The sequence below is a fragment of the Dermacentor silvarum genome, chromosome 9, assembly GCF_013339745.2.
Source record: "Dermacentor silvarum isolate Dsil-2018 chromosome 9, BIME_Dsil_1.4, whole genome shotgun sequence".
Taxonomy (NCBI): Eukaryota; Metazoa; Arthropoda; class Arachnida; order Ixodida; family Ixodidae; genus Dermacentor; species Dermacentor silvarum.
This window is the reverse complement of record NC_051162.1, coordinates 59,350,982-59,364,332: the sequence shown is the minus strand read 5'-3', so window position 1 is coordinate 59,364,332 and position 13,351 is coordinate 59,350,982.

Genomic DNA, 13,351 nt, shown 5'->3' with positions numbered 1-13,351 from the left:
GCATCCGGATTGGCTAAAATTATTTAATACAAAAAATTCTAGCGTAAGAAGTTTTCGTGAATGCGGGCCCAGATTCATGGACTTGTGTAATGAGGCGACTGCCGCTTTGTAACAGGTATATCCCCCATCGCCGTGGCTGACTCTTCTGAGAAGTTCAAAAGAGAAACGCCAAAGATGGAAGAAATGGAAGAGCTGAATTGAAGACAAAGACGGACTTGAAAAGAAAGACGGACTTGAAATAGTTATCGTTTGTGCAAGCCAGTTGCCATAAAAAGCAGAAGGCAATTATCCTACGACGGCAAAAGAGTGCATTGGCATCATTTAACCGGCAACAAAATATCGCTATAGCCTGTACCGCAGGTCCTTCAAAGTCGTAAGCAACCGTCGCGTACTCTGCTGGCTGTCAAACTTAAGCTACCCTTCAGTGGGCTTTCTGCGGTGGAGCCTCATGTAAAATATTCTTGAAATTTCGGCCGAATTTCGGCCAAGAAATATAGACTGAACTTTTTGGAGGTGGTGAAACAACAGCACTGCCTTCCAGTTTCATGACTCTATAATTGCTATCTGCTTTCGTCAGAGCACAACTTGTGTAACCAACAGCGCGTTGGCGTGCGTTGTGAAACAGGACGCAGCACTTGCATAAGCAAGCAGTTTTGTGAAAGCCACTTGATCGAAATGGCGAAGAAATGGCCCAGAGGTGATCCAAAACTTTAGCTGCTCGAAAGCACTCTCGCACTGAGCGCTTCATATATATAGAGCGTCCATGCGAATCAGGTCTGCCAATGAACAAGCAAGTTGGGGTCGTCTATTAAACCTACAGAATTTAGAATGAAAGTACAGGGAATTTCTAAAGGCTTTCACTGTCTTTGGCCGTCTAAAGTTGCCAACAGCATAAATATTTTGATGACTGGCCATCTGCCGTCCTTGTCGACGTGGTATCCTAGCGCACGGATTCGCCGTCCCACCAAATGGAACTTCTTAGAGTTTAAAATGAGGTCATATTTTGGATGCAGTCCAAACCAACGCCGTGCCGGTGGTTGTGTTGGTGAATAAATCGGCCAAAGGCAACCACAGCATAGATATAATAAGCCCATAAATAGCTGGAAGGTAGCTGGAGCCTCACATAGGCCAAACGGCATGTCGTTAAACTGAAACAGTATGCCAGGCGTAACAAAAACTTTTTCTTTCTGCCAGCTGGGTTCACCGGTATCTGCCACTACTCTAATCAGGTGAAGCGTTGAAAATTACGACAGGGAACGAAGGCAGTCAACAGCATCGTCAATCGTGGCGGTCGATCGTGGTGAGAATTATGAACATCTTTCTGATGCGGCTGTAGTCGGCACGAAATGTAATTTAGATCCCTTTCTCCTAAACGACTATAACAAAGCTGCGCAAGGACTGCAAAACTCCTGAAAAACGTTCTGCAGCGTGCCGTTGACCTGTTCCGCGTTCACTTTTACTTTTGTGCGAGATATGCGATATAGTTTCCGAGGCACCGGATTCCCCTGCCTGTGTCGATAATATGACGCACGCCGGATTACGCCAATGTCTAAGAACGCTCGCTTTCAGAAGACTAAAATACTGACGTGAAGCATTTAAGGCCTCATGGGAGCACATCTTGCTCGGAAGATGACGACTTGTTTAACCTTCCTCGTAAAACAGCCGTATAGTAGGGCGTTATTGATTAATGTCCGAAGACGGTGCAGTCATTTGCACATCAATCGGGGCTTGCTGCTCAAATGTTTCTTACTGAAGTCAGACAGGCACAGCAATTGACTCTGTACAGGCATTGATTTGATGGAGCAATAAACGATAGTTCCATGGACCATCACATTCTTCTTACTCGCGCGATTGTGGTGTGGCTCGAGAATGACACTTCATGATTGCATTCGGGCGCATGAATAAAGCGCAAATGCAAACATGATATTCCGACCAGGCAGGAACACATCTTGAGACAGCAAAAAATGTGAGCCCGATCGGACTGTAACATATCAAGCATTGCACTTGGAAACATGTTGAGTGGGCACGAGAGTAACTTCGGCAACATGCTTCATGCACGACGCTTTTGCGCTTTCCAGGTGCTCCTGGCCTCTGCTGCGTTGTGGTTTTCGCCATCGGTGGGTGCTTCGGCGAACCCTGTAATTCCCGTCACGGCTGGTCAGCGTTTTCGGAGACCGCGCAACGCCTGCTGGTGGCCTCGCCTTTGGCTGGTCACCCTTTGTGCGCTGTACCTTCCGCGCACCAACGTCATCGACGATACCAACCCTCCCGGAAACAATAAAGAGCTTGCAGCATGACCGTGCTTTCAGTGGGCACGAGAGCAACTTTGGCAACCTGCTTCATTTACGGCGCTTGTGCGCTTTCCAGGTGTGTAACAGATACTCATTACATACTGTGGGGAAAGGACAATATATATATATATATATATATATATATACATTTCCGTGTACTCCGAGACTTCTGGGCTCACTAGAAGTGATACCGAAGTGAAGAAGACGAGCTGATGGCAGGTGGCACGGGAGCTGGAAGAAAAAAAGAACAAAGAACTAAGAAAAAGAAGCGCTACGTGGCGAACGTGCGGAGTTGCGCGAGCGGCGAAGCCACGGTGGCAGCAGGTCGGGTGCGACGCTCCCGAAGAAGAGCTCGGGCCGTGGTTCCTGCTGCGGCCGAGTGACCAAGGCGTGCCTACCCGAGCCAGATGCGGAGGCCTGTTCCGGGACCAAAGACGTGGCCTGCAGAGTGGCTCCTGCCAGGGCGCAGTTGCTGAGGGCTGTTCTTGGTCGAGGCCTACCGAGGTGCTGTCCGCGTGGGCCGACCCTGGGTCGCGGTCCTCGTGAGTTGCGGACGGACAACGCAGTGGTGTCCTCAATATAGCCAGGCGCCGCACACGGTAGCGCAGCCGTGTGCCGGCGACGGTTCCAGCAGCAGCAACCGTGCAACCTCTGCCTCGGCTCGCCTCGGCGACCGTACCGCGGCAACGACAAGCGAGTCGTTCGTCACGACCGAAACCGTGAGATGGTTTTTTCGGAACTCTTGACGCTCCGAATGGTGGAGTAGGACTGAGCGTCGCGTACATCAGTGTGCGCGGGAAACTCCTCTGTGACATTGTTTTTTTTTTCATTTCCTTTCCTTGCCTATTGTGTGATTGAAAGAAATTTTTTTTTGCCTACTAGCGTCTCTTGTGCGTTTTTCTCGTCTTAAGACACACAAACAAGTGACGAACGTCCATAATCATCACAATTTCTGGCCTCCGCGAACACGACGGAGCTCTCTTTCTATCTTAGAGCCTCACGTTGTTTGTTTGCAGTTGACGAGAATGGACGAGAAGAGAACGCTAGTGGAGCTAGGGAAGGAGATTGGGCTGAGTGGAGAGGCGTTAGTGGCATGGGTGAGCGCTGAGCAGAAGGAAATGAGGGACCACAGAGCGAAAGAACGAGAAGAGGCACGCATAGCAGCACAGGCAGATCATGAGCGGGAGCTAGCTCGCATGGAGGCTGAACAAGCCCTCCTTGAGGAGCGACGTCGAGCTGCAGAGGCGCAGCGTCCGAATATGAGTTCTGTAGGCGAGGACACAGGTGGTGGTCAGAGTTTTCGCAGCCCGCACAAGATGATCCCGCCCTATAATGAGGGTACAGATGAATTGGATGCCTACATACAGACATTTGAGAGGGTGGCCACAAGCCAAGGTTGGCCAACAGACAAGTGGGCCTTGTCGCTAAGTTTGTGTCTCACGGGATAAGCATTAACGGAGGTAGGACGCATGTCTGCTGAAGACTCTACGGACTACGCAAAGCTGAAGCATACGCTGTTACAGCGGTTCCGTTACACAGACGAGGGATAACGCGTGAAGTTTCGGGATGCCCGGCCCGAAAATGCTGAGACAGGACGATAGTTCGCAGGGCGCTTTTGGGATACTTCGACCATTGGCAAGAGCTAGCGAAGACCTCGAAGACTTATGAAGCTCTACGAGACAACATGGTGTCCGAACAGTTTATAAGACGGTGCGACGAGAAGTTGGCTATCTTTCTGAAGGAAAGAGGATGTCGTAATCTGGACATGCTGGCAACGGCGGCAGACCAGTACTTGGAAGCCCAGGGTATCGTGAATCTCTCTAAGGGTAAAGAAGAAAAAGGGAAGTCTATGGTCACTGGTAAAGTGGGCACTACAAACGAAAGCAAAAGAAAACTGCTTTGCTTTCTGTGCAACAGGCAGGGCCACAGAGCTGCGGATTGCTGGACCAAATCCCGAGCACCGAAGTCGCCACAGTGCTGGACTTGCAAGAAGACAGGACACATATCCGATAGTTGCCCCTCTGACTCTGGAAAACGAGGGGAAGCATCATGCTCTCTCTTAGGATCCGAGAAAGCGCAGCATGAAGATTTAGTGGAACCGGGACATGAAAAGAAAAGGGTAACCCAGAGTCATGACATTTGCGACTGTACACCAAGCAATGCGACTTGTGATGGCGTGTCGAAGCAGATGCCGACAGCAAAGGGCTACCTTGAAGGAAGATTAGTTAGCATATTACGGGATACCGGATGCAATACAGTTGTGGTGAAACGGTCGTTGGTTCCCGCCTCCAAACTAACTGGTAGCATCCGCACTATCCGCTTATTGGATCAGTCTACGAAGAGTTCACCGGAAGCAGAAGTGTGTACTGATTCTCCGTTTTTCAAGGGACAGGTTCTTGCTGTTTGCATGGAGAACCCTTTATATGAAGTTGTGCTAGGCAACGTTACCGGAGTACTTTCAGATACACCCCATATCCCGAAGCCGGCAGAGCGACCTCGGTCCGCACTGGTCCGCACGGATCAGGTTACCCATCAGGAACAAAGTTAACGCATAATTTCACCGAATAGAGGACGGAAAGAGAATGTGTCAGCAGCTGTAGGACAGGAAGACAAGCAACAAAGGGAACTGTCAGTTCCATGGATTAACCCATTGGACATCAGCCCGAAAGAGCTGCGGAAATTACAGAGCACCGATCCCACGTTAGAAAATTGTTTCGCAGCGTTGGGGAAGAAAACCACATCCAAGAAATCAGCAGTCATAGAGTTTGTGCTGATACGTAATGTTCTCTTCCGACGATACCACACTGTAGAACGGCGATACTTGGAGCAACTTGTCGTCCCCAAGGATCTCCGGAACACAGTGATGAAAATGGCACATGAAGGTCTTCTGTCTGGTCATCAGGGGTAAAGAAGGACTACAGACCGTGTCCTTGAAGAATTTTATTGGCCTGGTGTACAGGCGGACGTCACACGTTTTGTAAAGTCGTGCGACATATGTCAAAGGGCAGTACCAAAACACATCGTTGATCGAATCCCTCTGGGGAATATGCCCATCATCGACACACCATTTCAACGGGTCGCCGTCGACATTATTGGCCCCCTGTCCCCAACTTCAGCTAAGGGAAACAGATACGTGCTAACGATGGTGGACTTTGCTACGCGTTATCCGGACGCGGTAGCACTTCCGAGCATTGAGACCGAGCGGGTAGCAGAAGCACTGTTAGAAATGTTTTCCCGGGTTGGAGTCCCACGAGAAATAGTGAGCGACCGTGGAAAGTCGTTCACATCGAACCTTATGCAAGAACTCGGGCAACTACTTTCATTTCGTCAACTTCCTACAACTCCCTATCATCCCATGGCAAACGGACTGGTGGAAAGGTTCAATGGAACTCTCAAACAAATGGTCCGCCGCATGTGCCAAGAATGCCCTAAACAATGGGAGAGATACCTGGCTCCCTTGCTTTTCGCATACCGTGAAGTTCCCCAAGCAAGCCTTGGATTCTCGCCATTCGACCTGCTTTACGGTCGATTCGTCCGGGGACCGATGTCCATTCTGAAGGAACTGTGGACAAGGTGATAACGTCGATGCGGAAACGAAGATAACTTATGGATACGTTGTAGAGCTCCAGGAGCGCCTGCCAAACACCTGCAAGGTAGCCCATGAAGAACTACAGAAGGCCAAAGTCATACAAAAGAAGTATTACGATAAAAAAACGAGAGTTCGACAGCTATCACCAGGTGACAAGGTATTGCTGCTCCTACCATCAGATAGGAACAAGCTGATTCTGACATGGAAGGGGCCTTTCACAGCCATCGAGAAACGTAATGAATATGACTATTTGGTAGACCTTGGGTGTCGAATGAGCCTATTTCATATCAACCTCCTAAAGAAATATGAGGAAAGGGAGTCCACGGCTTACGTCTTGCAACACGCCGTGGTTGTTGTTCAAACGGACACCGCACACGAGCAAGAAATACCTTTTGTTGGTTTACACAAACGGGAAACAACCACGAAGCGAGGTCACAACAGGGTCACGTGGGAAGAATGTCAGCAACAAGCTTTTGAAACGTTGCAACGACTGCTATCGTCTAGTCCGGTTGTACGATCACAGGACTTACAAGAGCCCTTCATATTGCGCACGGACGCATCTTCGTCCAGTGTTGGCGCCGTCTTATTGCAGCATCACGACGGGGTGCTACATCCAGTAGCCTATGCCAGCCGTAAACTCCTCGCACGAGAAACCCGCTACTCAACTATCGAGAGAGAAGCCTTGGCACTTGTGTGGGCTATTCAAAAGTTTCATGTCTACCTCTTCTGCAAACGTTTCGTGCTGCAAACGGACCACCAGCCTCTCGCTTACGTACACTCTGCCAAACATATGAATAGCCGAGTGCTCCGCTGGAGTCTCTTGCTAACCGAATATGACTTCGTGGTTGAATACATTAAGGGCGCCGAAAACATAGGTGCCTACTACCTCAGCCGCGTTTGACTTCTGGATTTCTCATCCTTTTCGGTTCATGGTTTATCAATGAACTCATTTGTGTATTTCTTTCTAAAAGTTGTTTTTTTAACAACTTTCTTGAGCGGGGGGATATTGTGGGGAAAGGACACAATATTTATATATATATATATATATATATATATATATATATATATATATATATATTTACGTGTACTCCGAGACTTGTGGACTCACTAGAAGCGCATACCGAAGGGAAGAAGACAAGCTGAGGGCAGGTGGCACGGGAGCTGGAAGAAAAAAGAACAAAAAAATGTCACAGTTTCGCCCTAAGGGCGAAGCAATGAATGCGATAGCAACACAGCAATGTCATACGAAGTAAGGTGAGCGGCCTTGGTAGCAATATGAATTGTAGTAAACATGAGCTGATTAAGTAAGCAGGTGTGCTGCGGCGTAAGTAGACCGACATGAAGAGAGACTCGATGACCACGAGAAGGCGCGTGTGAAACGGTGGTGTTGATGAGAAGCGCTTCCCGTGGGCAGCGCGTGCGAAGGGACACACCTGTAGTGCTGCACTGCCGATCTGGGCAGCATTGCATGTGTAGCGTGCGTTGGAAAATGTGGCCCGACTATTACTAACTGAATGAACAAGCGTGGTGTGAGCGCGCACAAACAAACATGAATAGATCACACTGAATGACTGCAGCCAACGACTGTCAAAACGCTGGCAGCGCAACGTACCTTCGCCCGCTGCGCGGGCGAAGGTACGTGCGCTCTATCAACGGAAACTGAGCGGCATAAAGGTCGGAGCCGTGTGGAGATAAGAGACGGTGCGGTCGAACGAACGACGAGCGCGGTTGTTGGAAGCGTAGAAGTGCGCCCCCCCCCCCCCCCCCCCATGCTCCCTCCGGCGCTGGCTTCCCGCTTCCTGGCTTGCGCGTGGGAGAGATAAGAGACTGTGCGGAGCGACGAGCGCGGTTGTTGGCAGAGAAGTGCCCCCCCCCCCCCCCCCCTGCTCCCTCCGGCGCTGGCTTTCCGCTTCCTTGCTTGCGCGTGGGAGATTGAGTGTGTTCGCTCTCCGTGATAGCGCGCGTCCCCCCACGCTTCCGCTGGGGCATACGGCGCGCGGCGAAGATTTTATCTATACGGAACGTCACGGCGACGGCGACGGCGACGGCGACGACGACGCCGACGGCAGAAATCCGGTTGAAGTGTCCATATAATTGCTATCGCAATAAAACGAAGAAAAAGAAGCGCTACGTGGCGAACGTGCGGAGGAGCTCGAGCGGCGAAGCCACGGTGGCAGCAGGTCGGGTGCGATGCTCGGGAAGAGCTCGGGCCGTGGTTCCTGCTGCGGCCGAGTGACCAAGGCGTGCCTACCCGAGCCAGATGCGGAGGCCTGTTCCGGGACCAAGGACGAGGCCTGCAGAGCGGCTCCTGCCAGGACGCAGTTGCTGAGGGCTGTTCTTGGTCGAGGCCTACCGAGGTGCTGTCCGCGTGGGCCGACCCTGGGTCGCGGTCCTCGTGAGTTGCGGACGGACAACGCAGTGGTGTCCTCAACATAGCCAGGCGCCGCACACGGTAGCGCAGCCGTGTGCCGGCGACGGTTCCAGCAGCAGCAACCGTGCCACCTCTGCCTCGGCTCGCCTCAGGCACCGTACCGCGGCAACGACAAGCGAGTCGTTCGTCACGACCGAAACCGTGAGATGGTTTTTTCGGAACTCTTGACGCGCCGAACGGTGGAGTAGGACTGAGCGTGGCGTACATCAGTGTGCGTGGGAAACTCCTCTGTGACATTGTTTTTTTCTCATTTCCTTTCCTTGCCTATCGTGTGTTTGAAAGAAAAACATTTTTTTGCCTACTAGCGTCTCTTGTGCGTTTTTCTCGTCTTAAGACACACAAACAAGTCACGAACGTCCATAATCATCACAAATACTAAGAAAACTGAGAATCGTTGTTTTATTTTGTTGCTCCCGTGCCCACGGGTTCTCTATGTCATTGACTGCGAATGCTTTTCAATGCTTTTGCTACTCCTGTGCTCTGGGGATATTGAAACCAACCCAGCCTCTAGCACTCGTAATAAAGCGTTACTTGATGTTGAATCATTGCCAGATAACCCTGCGGAACAAATGTCCATCATTTTCTGTCTTTTAAACGATGTGCAGGCGCGATCTATCCACTCATCCAAGTGTCACACAGAGCTTGCTGCCGACGTAAAGGCAATCAAATCTAGTCAGTCAAACATAGAGACGAAAATTAACAGTATCGAGGAAAGGCTTGTCACACTCGAACTGAAAACGCCGAGACTTGAAAATGTAGAAAAAAAGATGGTCATTATACAAGATTCGGTGAAAAAAATGGCGAAGCAGAACAACCTTTTGCAATCAAGATTGAATGAAATGGAAGACCGTTCAAGAAGAAACAAGCTTTTATTCCATGACGCTGTGGATTCCAATGAATCTTGGGCGCAAACTGAAGTACGCAATAAAGATATTAATTATGACCTGCGTTGCTGACAGTTTTTCTCCTGACTCAATCGAACACGCTCATTGCCTGGGGCCATTTGTATCAAATAAGTGCCGACCAATTATTGTGAAATTTTCCAATTATAAATATAAAGAGGAAGTGCTTTGCATGCGCGCGCAACTAAAAGAAAAATACATACGCGTCAGCGAAGATTTTTCGCCCGCCACACGCCATGCCCGGAAAAGGCTTATCGAGTTCGCTAGAAGCAAGTTTGATGGAACACCTTTTAAGTTGGGATATAGCAAGATATCCATATATTAAAATCAGTTCATGCATGACCTAGCATCTGACACGGTTGTTGCGCGTGTTAATCCAACTGGCGATAGCCGCTCTTCACGCAATAAAGCACACTCTGCAACATAAGATCACGTGAGGGGTAGTGGATGCCGTTCATCGCCTTTCACACTTCTTGTCTGTAACATACGAAGCGTACTAAATAAACGCGACTGTCTCATTTCTTCCATTGACATTTGTACTGCTGAAATTTGGCACTAATGGAAACCTGGTTACATTCTAACCTTCGGGACACTGAAATCTTTCCATTCATTGACCGTTTTAGAATTTATCGATGCGACTGCATCAACAGGCCTTTAGGTGGGGTTTTGTTAGCCGTCCCAAAGACGTTTCCTTCTCGGCGCATTGAACTATCGAGCCACCTTGAAATGCTTTGGGCTTTAGTTGAAATTAATCATCAAAAAAATGGCACAGTTTCGACCTAAGGGCGAAGCGATGAATACGATAGCAACACAGCAATGTCATACGAAGTAAGGTGAGCGGCTTTGGTCGCAATATAAATTGTAGTAAACATGAGCTGATTAAGTAAGCAGGTGTGCTGCGGCGTAAGTAGACCGACATGAAGAGAGACTCGATGACCACGAGAAGGCGCGTGTGAAACGGCGGTGTTGATGAGAAGCACTTCCCGTGGGCAGCGCGTGCGAAGGGACACACCTGTAGCGCTGCACTGCCGACCCGGGCAGCATTGCATGTGTAGCGTGCGTTGGAAAATGTGGCCCGACTATTACTAACTGATTGAAGAAGCGTGGTGCGAGCGCGCACAAACAAACATGAATAGATCACACTGAATGACTGCAGACAACGACCGTCAAAACGCTGGCAGCGAGCGGATATATACGCCGCAGCAGCGGGCGAAGGTACGTGCGGTCTGTCGCTTCAACGGAAACTGAGCGGCGAATGCGCATAAAGGTCAGAGCCGTGTGGAGATAAGAGACGGTGCGGTCGAACGAACGACGAGCGCGGTTGTTGGCAGCGTAGAAGTGCGCCCCCCCCGCTTCTTCCGGCGCTGGCTTCCCGCTTCCTCGCTTGCGCGTGGGAGAGATAAGAGACTGTGCGGACGAGCGACGAGCGCGGTTGTTGGCAGAGAAGTGCCCCCCCCCCCTGCTCCCTCCGGCGCTGGCTTTCCGCTTCCTTGCTTGCGCGTGGGAGATTGAGTGCGTTCGCTCTCCGTGATAGCACGCGTCCCCGCACGCTGCCTCTGGGGCATACGGCGCGCGGCGAAGATTTTATCTATACGGAACCTCACGGCGACGGCGACGGCGACGGCGACGCCGACGGCAGAAATCCGGTTGAAGTGTCCATATAATTGCTATCGCAATAAAAGTTGTCATAGGACTGTTACCGCCACCTTTCATATACTATCACTTTTGTAAATGAATTACACGATGCCATTAACAGCGTTCTATCACGTTACCCCGATTTTCCACTCTTTCTACTAGGATACTTTAACATGTCTAACATAGCATGGTATTCTGAACCACCATTAGCTTACAACAAACTAGCACAAGATTTTTTAGACTTGTGTTCCACATTTTCACTCACTCAGCTAGTCCGGCAACCTACTAGAATCACTTCAACCGCTGCTACTAACATCAGACCCTGATTTTGTTTCTAACATTACATTCTTACCTAGCTTAAGTGGTCATTAACTTATTACTTTTCAGATGAACTTTTCGTGACCTCAATATTCAAAAACATATAAGTTTATTAGAAACTACAAGAACGCTAACTTTGAGGCAATTAACCGTGAGTTTTGTAACTTTATAGATACATTTTAAACTACTTCGACAACCGTAGTGTTCAATCTAACTGGAGCATATTTGTAGCTAAAGTCGCCGAATTAACCAACTAGTACATCCCGCTTCACCGAATAATTTCAAATCGTAATGCACCATGGTTTAATATTACTCTTAAGCGTCTAGCAAACAAAAAAGGTGTCTGTATAGATTAGCCCGTTTACGTCCTAGTAACATGCGCTGGAAACTGTACAAACAGGCTTCCGAAGAATACATGGTTTCTCTTAAAAACTCGAAGATGAATTATCAACAAAATACCTTGCCATCTATGCTGACCACCGATCCTCGAAAGTTCTGGCGCTCCGTAAATCCCAAGGCTGATAACACAGTAAACCTTATCAACAGCACTGGTGGTGCCATCTCTCCCGAAAAATATGCATCCGTGTTTATCACCATTTTATCGCGGAAATTTTCTGATGACCAAAATATCTCGCTGCCTGAATTTTCATGCACCGAATACACTATATGTTTCCTATATTTATTATTTTAGCAGTGTTGAAAATGTTATTAACAAATTAAAATGTTCCTCTTCACTTCACTTACCACAATGATCTTGAAAGCCACGTTGGTGTATTCATCAATTATTTTAACTAGACTGTTTCAGCATTCATTCGACGCGGGATCTCGTCCAGTTGAATGGAAGATCGGGAAGGTGATTGCACTCTTCAAGTCAGGTAACCAGCCATTACCATTAAATTACCGCCCCATTTCCATCACAAGCATTCTCTGCAAAATATTTGAGCATATTCTGTTATGAAACCTTGCTAACTTTCTCGAATCAATTTTTTTTCGCCATCGGAACATGGTTTTCCCAAATCATATTCTTGTGAAGCCCAACTAACCTCTTTCACTCACAAACTTCATACCATCCTTGATCGTTCTTCTCTGATTGACTGCATTTTTCTAGATTTTGTAAAGGATTCGACAAGGTATGCCATAAACTGCTTGTCTACAAACTACGGCAGCTTAACATAGACACTGAACTGTTCTATTGGCTAGAAATCTTTCTTACTAACCATTCTCAGTTTGTATCGACAAATAACGTAAATTCAAAGCCCACTGCTGTTCGATCGGCGGTTCCTCAAGGGACGGTACTAGGCCCTTTACTCTTTCTCATTTACATTAATGACTGACCTTCGTGTCTTTCTTCGTACATTAACCTCTTCTCCGATGATTGTGTTGTCTATTGCGAAATAACGTGCATTGATGATACTAAGGCCCTTCAGTCCCACCTTGCTGCTATTAACAAATGGCGCAACATATGGTTGATGGAACTTTATATAAGGAAATACAAACATACGCGCATATCTCGACCATCATCTGTTTCGTCCATTTACCACATCGCTAATAGTTCTATAGAGGCCGTGTCGTCATACAAATAGCTTGGCATTCATATTACTTCAAACCTCTATTGTGCAGACCACATTTCGTATATGCTAATGCTAATTTAATTTTGGGGTACCTCCGTCGTAACTTCGCACAATATCTTCATCCATAAAATTAACCATGTGTAAAACGCTCATTCGCCCGAAACTAGAATTTGCTGCCTCTATCTCGGATCCAAGCCATGAAAACCTAATTCGGTCACTAGAAATGGTTCAAAATAACTCCAAGCGTTTCATTCTTTCTTTCTACAACCGAAAAGCAAACCTATCTGCCATGAAATCAAGTCTTGACCTATCATCCCTTGCATCCCATCATAAGTTGTTTCGTTTGAGTCTTTTTCACTCCATATTTCATCCTCCTCAGCTCCGCCATGAGGTTATATCACCTGCTCAGTATGTTTCACCGAGCTTTGATCACGCACAAAAAGTTTGAATTCCTTTTTGCTGAACTGACTCTTTTTTTTCAGTGCTTCTTACCACGGACATCAGAAGAGTGGAATCTTCCTTCGGATGTAATCTCCATCAGAAATTACCACCTATTCAAGAACGCCCTAGCTAACATTGTATAATTAGAATTTTATGTTTGCTCATTCCTTGCT